This window comes from Papaver somniferum, chromosome 2, assembly GCF_003573695.1.
Source record: "Papaver somniferum cultivar HN1 chromosome 2, ASM357369v1, whole genome shotgun sequence".
Classification (NCBI taxonomy): Eukaryota; Viridiplantae; Streptophyta; class Magnoliopsida; order Ranunculales; family Papaveraceae; genus Papaver; species Papaver somniferum.
The window spans coordinates 184,694,863-184,704,907 of record NC_039359.1 but is presented as its reverse complement, the minus strand read 5'-3'; the positions used below and the strand labels follow the sequence as shown (position 1 = coordinate 184,704,907).

Below are 10,045 nucleotides of genomic sequence, written 5' to 3'. Positions count from 1 at the left end.
TGAACTGTTTCATTCCTAATGTATCTTTCAAGTCGTGCTATATTGAAAATATAACTGCAAAGATGTGAATGATTATACTCTAGTAGTGAGACATGATCACGTGATCATAATGTTAAGAAATTAGAATACGAAGTATAACGCTTATCTTTTGAACTTCATATATAAGACATCGACATAATCGTATGAATGCTATTGTGATTATGTATATGGTTAAAGGTGAAGATTTCGTCCTAGGAAACAATGTTTACATTTCTTTAAAGGAAAGACATTCATGAACTTGTTTTATGAATGGAAAGGGATATCGCTAGGCTTATTGGTATTGTTATTCATTGCATATTTTTGGATTACCAATATGTGTGAGTTAGTAGAACCGATCATAACTTGTTATGTATCTTGGTAAAACTAGTCACGGTGCATGTCTTATGATTTGGTATGACTTTTATTAGTATAACCGATCCTAAGTAATCACCTAAGATGGTATGATCGATATTTGTAATGGGTGTAACCGATCCTAGTAATTGGTATGACCGATCACAAAAGAGTTGTGTAATCAATCCTTGTAATTGGAGTAACCGGTCCTAGTAATTGGTGTAACCGATCCTAGTGACTTGTATAACCGATCACAAGTAATACCATGAGAATACGGTAACCGGTCCTGGTAATTGATGTAACCGATCCTGGTAACTGATGTAACCGGTCCCAGTAACCATATTAAGGTAAAACCGTAAACCCATGATTAGTGAATTGATATTTGATCAATCACATAGTTGTCTTGGAATACAGATGAACCAATTCTAAACTTGTTTGGAAGTGTGGTATAATCGATTCCAAGATTGTAAATATGAAAGAGGATTTACAAAGAAAAAGATGTCGACATACTTTGAACATGTTCAATAACTCTTATCTTTTATTGTGCAAAGATATTCCTTAATAACTCAAGGAGATCCCAGACCGAAAAAATTAAGAATATTTTAATTAAGGTTATTAGTTTTATATGCTTTTAATTACCAGCAATTAAATGCATATATCTGGAACATAAAAATTGGTAATGTGCATTTACTAATTGGAGATTTTCTAGTGGGATTTCAGTAAATATTGGACAAAGAATTTCCAGGAATTATGAAAACTGATTTGGGCATTTATTGCATATATTGAGAATATTCTTTTTTGAAAATTCCTTGGTGTCCAAACATCCTTGGTGTATAAATACTCAAGTTTGCATTTCGAGCAAACTATCCTAAGAGCCAGGCAAACTTCATCTTTTTGTTGTTTCTGGTGGAGCCGTCTATCCGGAGAGGAAAGTACCCTAATTAGGAGAAATCTCTGACGACCGCTCATTTAAAGACTTCTGTGGGGTCAAGAAGCGTCTACGAGTACCGTTAGTGGGAAACTGGATAATTGCAGTTTATTTTAGTTTTCCAATGATTTGATTGACTAAGGGTTGTTGAACTTTGATTGCACCTAGTTTGTTTATTCTTGATAATCTTCTCTTCTGATATAAGATTAACCCAAACTAGATCGAAGTGTCGATGAGATCTTTAGAACTGTTTGTAGATCTAAAGACATATTGTGATAATCCATTGTTAACAGACTTCGTTTTGTGTGTGATTGATCACAAGAGATTCAAGTGGTGTTGTGCAGGTGTTTATTGAAAATTAAAGAAGATTTGAAGACATATAAGATTTCTGATTTGGTTTCTATATCTTTGGGTGTGCACAAACCTTGATCGGCTGGGATCCAACTAGAATCGTATTTATTCGATTGAGTAGTTGTGTAAGATCGGCATCACCTTATAGTTTCTTGTTTGATTATATATTGATTGATTGCGAATCTAAAATCTGCTACTTCGGTAGTTGTTGGATAGATTGATATGACAAGGCAAAGGAGTTTATTGGTTAAACGGAAGAGCCTTTGCTAATGACTTGAGATATCTTCATCTGTGAGAATCAAGAGAGTTGTTACCAAACAGATTTGTTGTTCCTTTACTGTTTGGAATATGATCCAAAGGAATTGTTCCAGTGCATGCACTTATTGAATGTCGGAAGCGTAGCGATACTGAAGAAACTAAGTGAACTATAGGTTTAGTTGTTTGGTCTCAACTATACGAAGTTTGTTAGATTTTGTATAGCGGCTTAATTCTGAGAGTATTCAATTCTGGACTAGGTCCCGGGGTTTTTCTGCATTTGCGGTTTCCTTGTTAACAAAATCTTGTTGTGTCATTTACTTTTATTTTCCGCATTTATAATTATTGTTGTTATAATTTAAAGTAAATTACAAAAACGTTTGATAGTGATCCTATAGAGTTTGGTTAAGTCCGATTATCAATTTATCACATTTTGATTGTTGTATTTTCTCGATCTCATATCCATAAACAATCACACAAAGTGTGAATACCAATTTGTAGTATTGTCTCGACCTTGTCCATAGATAATCAGTTTCGGTAAGAAGACTTATAGGTGGATAAATTAAAGATTATGGTGTATTTGGGTACCCTCGTCTTTTCAATTGGTATCAGAGCAGGAAAACACGAAAATATCTAACAATCTGTGTTTGGTGCGATCCAACCTATAAGAAATGAATCCTATGAATGATTCAGTTAACGTACCACCGAGATTTAATGGGACAAATTACCCATTTTGGAAATCTGTTATGAGAACTTTTCTTCAATCCCGAGATTTTAATACTTGGCTATTAATCGAAGACGGATATCAACGACCGAAAGAAGAATATTAGGAAAATGAGTTTAAACGCTTAGCGTTTTACACTTATGAAGAAAGATCTCTTGCAAAGCAGAATTCTGATGGATTGAATGCCATAATACATGTAGTAAGTCATGATCTTCTACATCATGTTCTGTCATGTGAAACTTCTAAGGAAGCATGGGATACTCTTGAGATTGTATTTGAAGGGAATGATTCTGAAAGAGAAGCACGACTTCTTTCTCTGTCTTCTGAATGGGAATACCTTAAAATAGATGATAACGATACCTTCGAGGAGTTTAACTCTAAACTTTCTGATATTGCCAATGCCTCTCTCTCTTATGGAAAGGCTATACCTGAAAAGGAAATAGTTTGCAAGATTCTCAGATCGTTACCATTCAGATACGAGTCTAAGAAACATGCCATGATAGAAGCCAATGATCTGTCTATACTTTCTCGAAGTTATCTTGTAGGAAAGTTAAAGATCTTTGACAAAGAAACTCTGCTGAGAACCAAAATATTGGATATGATGTCTCAGCTAATACAAGTCAATCTTCGAAAGAAGTATGTGTAAACAAGACTGAGAAGCGTTGTCAAGAGGATGAAATACTTGTTGAAAATGAGCTTAACTCAACAATTGTCCTCCTAACACAATGGATTAAGGATGCTTTATTGAAAGATAATTCTAATCCTGATACATTATCTTTTTTTTACAAAAAGGGTAATGAAGAAATTCAATGTTTCAAATGTCGTAGATTCAGACATATGGTAAAACATTGTTCCAGCAGAAAAGCTCAGAAGTGCTACAAGGCTTACGTCTCTACTCTAGATAATATTCTGGAGGACAAACCCTATGAAGGAATATCTAGCTATAATGCACTTCTTGCCAAAACTAACAGTGATATACCTTGTGAGTCTAATCAACTTCTAAAAGACTGTTTAGAAAAACTTGAGTGGGGAATCAAGGAAAATCAAAGATTAAATCTAGAACTTGAAAAACTTTCGAAATCCCTGTCAGATAAAATTCAAGAGGTAAAATCTGAGCAAGAAAAATTGGTTGACAAACCAAAAGGGTCGGAGGGTAAATCTTCTGATAATATATTAACACTACACCATTTTTAGTGTTTAGTAATAGGCTGCTTCAGTTGCAAAGAGGGGTTGCAACAGTTAGAATCTGTTACGAAAGTCGATGTTGCAATTTTTCGCAACGGACCATAAGCAGTTGCAAATTTTGGGTTGCAACAGTTTTAGCTGTTGCAATGTGAGTTTGTCGCAACCGAAACAGTTGCGAAATTAGATGTCGCAACAGCTTAAACAGTTGCGAAACTGGAATTTCGCAACAGTTCATCACAGTTGTGAAATTTTTGCAACTTAAAAAATATAGTGGTTTTGACCTGGTCAAAATCAGGTTTTGGACCGGTCAAACAAACTATTTATTTACTTCTTAATCAGGTTTTAATTCTTCAGTTTCCCTGTTCATTTGGGAATCATTCCCCTGCAACAATTTCAGGTAGAATTACAGTGAAATTCTTCAGCTCTTAGGCAAAAACATTCAAAGCATGTACCCATAAGTTTCTAAGAGACATAACTTTGGCAATACATAGTCATTCCATACATTGAATTATAAACACCAACCATCATTGAACTTAGGCAACTCATGAAATCATAAACTAAAGACTTATTTTGTATACCTCTGAAAAGAACTACTTAGGCAATACATATAAATTTCTTAAGTTCCAATCTGTAGCTAGAAATACTTCTTAAGTTCCAAGGACATGCAAATTCTGTGCATAGTATCAAAAAAATGACAAGTATGTAAATGTTTCCTAAGTTTTCAGAAAATAGAAATTCTGCGGTTGTAGTTGTAATGTGAAGTGTAATAGCAGTAGTAGATACAATCTTAAAGGCACAAGACTGGAGACAAGCTCAACATTCATTACCTACATGCTCAAACAAGTATAGCTTCTTGTTGCTTCATAACCAGCCTTGTAAATAGTCGCACTTACTGCTCATATCTGCGACCTGCAAAACCCATGTACACCATGAGAGTAGACATTGTCAAAAATAATTGTAACAGTAATACAGGGAAACAAATAACAGTTTTCATTGACACTTAAACTAAAAAAGGTTAGCTAAAAAGATTAGTGGTAAAGAAATTTTTTTCCCACTTTCCAAGTGATTTCAGAACTCGAGGACTACTGTTTTTCTTCCATATATCTAAGTTTAATAGATATGAAAAAGGTTAACAAAAACGAAAGCTAGTGCAAATTATTTGTTTGCCTGTTTCAAAGTAGTTTCAGAAACGCACATACCTATTTAGCCAAACCAATTGCTTTTAGGATGATAAGGTTCCTTCATTAGTTGTATCCCACTCTTCTTCAGCTTCATTACTGTTGACAAGAATAGCGCCATCTGTAGAATCAACATAGACATCAACAGCCTCTTCTTCTTGGGTTCCATGCTCTTCATGTTCTTCTCCGTTATCTTCTACCTACTGAGACAAAAAGTGAAACAAATCAACATTTAGTTCCCATCACGGAAGATAAGAATAATAAAAGGGAGCATTTTACATAGAAAAAGAAAGTTCCTGGATGGATTAATACCGTTTGAAAATTTTGCTTGCGGTAAGTCTTGCAGATGCCCTTTTGCCAAATTCTATCTAGTTCACTAACTTGTTCATCAAATAGATTTCGACTTCTCAAATAAGAATAGCAACAGTCCAATATCAAACGAGCGAGGAAACTTCAATTAAAGAAAAAACTCACTACTACTTACCAGAGTCTCCGCAAACTCTTCAACTTTGTCGAAAGATTCCATTCTCATGAAGTCAGCACCAAGCAAAGTGATAAAAACACTAACTGAAGCAAGCAAATGCCACTTCTATCGGTTAGACAAACTTCACAAAGGCCTGCAATAAAGCACGACAAGGAGATGCACTCAATTTCCTAGGACTAGGACTGCACCGGACAAGATATGCACTGGAAAACTAGGAGATGAAATATGTTTGTTGGAAAACAAAAACCACAAGGAAACCTGCAAAATCAGTATAAAGAGTAAACTACAATAACGATAGCATTAATGAGTTGGATATTATCACATACCTCACTAAACTTCGTCTGCAGTTCATCCCTTCCCTCAACAACACGGTCTCTGTTATTGCTTTCAACCACGAAAATAAGACCTTAAGTGTTTTGGAAGTAGTGTCTCTACAATGGAGGGATCTGTAAAAGAAATGATATTACTAATTACCTTTGTAACAACATAAAATGCAAAAAAGAACAGAAAACAAAAAATGTAGCAAAATTCATATATTTCTTGACTCCAACATGCCAGACATTGAAGCTAATGTTCTTGTATTCAACAGTCTCAACATTAAATCCTGCAAGCAATATGAAAGCATTCACAGAGACAAGAAACAACTCATGCCAGATTTCTTGACCTCTGGGTAGGAGGAAGAAGCGATAAATCTTTTCTAAGATTTGAAAGAGAGGCTTATATTGATGCTCCGGCCACAGCTGGGTCCTGGACCTCGCTTCAAACTGCAGACCATGTGCTTCTGCTAAGCCCAGTGAAGAAGGCAGAGCTGACTAGTGATGCCTCAGTCTTGAGTTGCTAGGAAATCTGATAAAGAGGTTAAGGAAATGTATAACATGCAAGGGATAGATTCTTTTGGTTCTTTAACTACGGGAAGGTGAATCTATTCAATGACTAAGGCAACATGCATCACATACCTCGTAATTTGTACCAAACATTATAGATAACATTATGGATAGAAGGATACATAAGCATGTTCACTACATGAACTGAACACCACCTCATCTCCAGCATTAAAGATCACACTGAATTTTTTATCAATTATCTTCCCATTTACTTGGACAACACTATCTCCCCAAGAGATTTCTAGCTTGGCAACGGATGAACCTCCATTCTTCCCAACGCAAAAAAAAAAAAAAAAAAAAAAAAAAAAAAAAAAAAAAAAAAAAAAAATCAGATTAAAACCAATATCATGGTGGCCTTGAGGCTATTCATAGATACAAATTCTTAGTTATAGGATTAAGCTTTTAAGTTGCAGATTAACAGTTCTGAAAATGGTCATCTCACAGATGACATAAAGACAACATATGGAGGTTAGCTCATAGGTGACTCAGAGATACCATATGGAGGTCAGATCATTATTACAAACAGTAAGATATCTTGCTTTTAGTAGTAAATAGAGAGATCATGATTCAATCACTAACAGATGACAATTAAGAATCATGCTTAAGTTTAAACTACTATTTTAATAACTGCAGTAGCTATAATAATCAAAAAGTTAAGTAGATAGTGAAAACTTATCTCTTTTGAATTCAACTCTTAGATGCTGAAGGATGTACTTCTCTTAGAATTCCTAGCTCATGAAAACATCAGTTCATTCCCATCACTAGTCAGCCATTACTTGGCTTTTCTACATGTTCTGTAGACTGTTGAATCTGACAATAAGATTGAGACAAAAAATTGATTAGATACATAATTCATATAATATGATCGTGTTGCATCTGTTGTTGCGTTTTTAATCAGCTGTTGGAATTTTGATTCGAAATCATTCAATCCATGAAGAACAAATGTAAATGATATAAGATATTGAAAGCTGAAAGTAAACGAAAATCAAATCAACTTTATGGGTAAGAGAGATTCATGTATGTTGATTATGAATTTTAAACTGTTTTTTAACCAAGACTGGAGATAGAGAGATTTCTGGAGAAATCAAGAACCCTAGAATTTTTTCTTGAATAGTTTTAGAGATTTTAATCTCAATAGCAAGATAAACATTAAGCGCTTATAGATTTGTATGCTGATCATCTTTTAAATAAGTATTTTGAGATGACATCAACGATTTGAGTTTTCGAAACCCTAATTTTCTTTTTTAAAAATTCTTTTCTCCAAATCATAAAACAAGAAATTCCAAATCAAGAGAATAAGATTTGAGAGGAAAACTTATCTTTGTAAACGGTTTTTTTTTAACGAATCTTTCATATTCAGTCGTTGATGACGATTCTTCGCCATTGACTTACAGCTGTTCTTCATGAACGCATAATTTTAACGCTAACCAAGTTTGTATGGAGAATCGATTCATGTTTCTTGGTTTAAATATCGACAAACTAGGGTTTTAATGAACAAAGTTTTTGATCTAGTTTTGAGATTGATTTTTGTTTCAGAGAATGAGAGAGGAAGGCAGAAGAGAGTGAGAGGTAGAGAAGAAAAGAGAAACAGGTCTCGATAATAATAATGGCCGAGTCAGTTCTGAAGCTGGCTCCCTGTATCTGAATGGGCTGAAATCGAGTCAGCTTGAAAGTGCGAGCAGCCATACAAGCAAGTCACATGCGTACAACTTGATTCTGTTGCGAATTTTAACAAATTCAAACAGTTGCAAGTTTTGAAACAAAAATAACTGTTGCAAAAGTTTTGCAACTGAAATTCGCAACTGAAAGTGTTGAGAGATCTAGTTACTAATCCTTGAATTTGGTGTAGTGTAAATTCTTTATGTGGAGAAGATAATCACACTGCAGTGTTCCATGGAAATCTCCAACAAAATAAATTCATCAAAGCTCTTCGCAAGGGCATCAAAATTTTGAAGGTTGATGAGTTTATAAGATCTCAAAAAAGAGTTGCAGACTCTTGCATTAACAAAAGAAAGAAAGAACACAAAGAAACACAACCTATTGTGTTTATAAATCATCCCAATGATGTATTTATTGGCTATGGTGAGTTTAATCCTCACCTCAACACACACTGATTGTGTTGAAAGATACATCCTCACTTATTGCCCAAAATTCTGAATGTGAATAGGCATAATACGGGGCAGAATGTGGAAATATTTTCGTTAGGTAACAATCAATATCTTTTACTTTTCGGAAAAATATATTCGGTTTCCACAAACCAAATTATACCACCCCTTGATTTTCTCCTATGTTATATATTTTTCTTGTCTGGAAGAAGACCATCTGTCAATAGAGAAATCGGTAAAGGAAAGATCATTCGTTGATGATTTAGCACCGTGCGCATCGGTGATGTTTGAAACTCATGGTGTTTCTCAACATGATAATCTTCAAGATTCTCTAAGAAAACAGATTCTTACTGTTAGAAGTTGCATTCGACACCATGAGCTGATGATAAAGGATTCAAAAGAAGTACTAGCTGATCTTCATTCTCAACTGTTTGAGATGAACAAATCCTCTACTAGAAAGGAAAGTGCTCAGAAGAATTTGAATCCAGTATTCGAAAGCGATCTTCTCAAAACTCGTGATTAGATATAAAATTAGACATCAGTTTTTGATTATTTCAATTATTGTATAAGGTCTATTGCTGAATAAAAACTGTCGATTATTTATTGAATAAAATTATTATAATTTTTCATGTGATAGTTTTTCTGATTACATAGCATGTGCTTGAATGCTTAATATTATTGCTATGTGTTTATGGGATGTTTTATTTAGGTTTTCTTAACCTTAATATTCGATCTCATATGTGTGAACCCTTATGATTTGTGTGGATTTTTGATTTTGCGGGATTTAGTTCTATCCCATGTTGATAGGCTTCATCAAAGGTTCATAAGGTGTTCCGATTGAGACTCATATGTAAAAAGTCACAATGTGTTGAATCAATTTGTGTTTACATGAGTTATGTTTAGCATAAACATATGTGTTTCGGGTTTTCAACTTTTGCTATTTGCACGCATTAGTTAAAACCAATTAAACATTTCTCTGGTAAAGGTTGCTTTTTGTTGTTGTTCTTTTGTTCTTGCGAGAGAATGACAACATAATGGGGGAGAGTTCTAACTTGAACTTGCGCTTAATGATATATCTTTCTGGAGAGAAGAGGATGCGGAATCTGAGGTAACGAATTTGTTAGTTAATCGTTTTCATGTTTAAGAAAAGCCTTATTTTATTGCATATATTTTATTTTTCCTTAACAAAACTCGGTACAATTGACGTTTATTCCATTATGTGTGTATGGATGTGTGTGATTCAATTATTTCCGGTTAATAAAAACTGGTTTGATATCTTTTTTATTGTTTGGTATCAATTTTTTTTGGGTTAACGAAATTTCGGTGCAATTAAGGTGCTTTAATGTCCATGTTTGTTTCAATTGCTTCCGGTTAAGAGAAATAATTGTGCAAGTCAATTTATTTGGTTTGTATGTATTGTTTATGTCTTAAAAAAATACGGGATCATTTGTTTAGTCCAATTCGATTTCGGATAAGAGAAACTAAGTTAATTCTGATCTTAGTTAGACTTATCAAAGTAAGGGATTCGGTTATTCAAGTCTAATCGAATGCCTTGACAAGAAATATTAGTTAACTAACCTAG

The 10,045-nt window shown here is 34.1% G+C and overlaps 1 long non-coding RNA gene across 5 annotated transcripts; it reads right to left on the bottom strand.

The window, feature by feature from the left end:
• Window positions 1–4,365: 4,365 nt before the first annotated feature.
• On the bottom strand, window positions 4,366–6,625 carry LOC113354310. 5 transcript variants are annotated; one of them, XR_003361808.1, is made up of 7 exons: window positions 6,431–6,625; window positions 6,139–6,320; window positions 5,801–5,920; window positions 5,475–5,607; window positions 5,303–5,370; window positions 5,012–5,193; window positions 4,366–4,721 (listed from the first exon to the last, which is right to left on the bottom strand). It is a non-coding gene; the product is annotated as an uncharacterized LOC113354310 (long non-coding RNA). The 5 variants fall into 5 exon arrangements; XR_003361806.1 differs by having other exon boundaries at window positions 5,303–5,393; window positions 6,481–6,625; XR_003361805.1 differs by having other exon boundaries at window positions 6,481–6,625.
• Window positions 6,626–10,045: the final 3,420 nt, after the last annotated feature.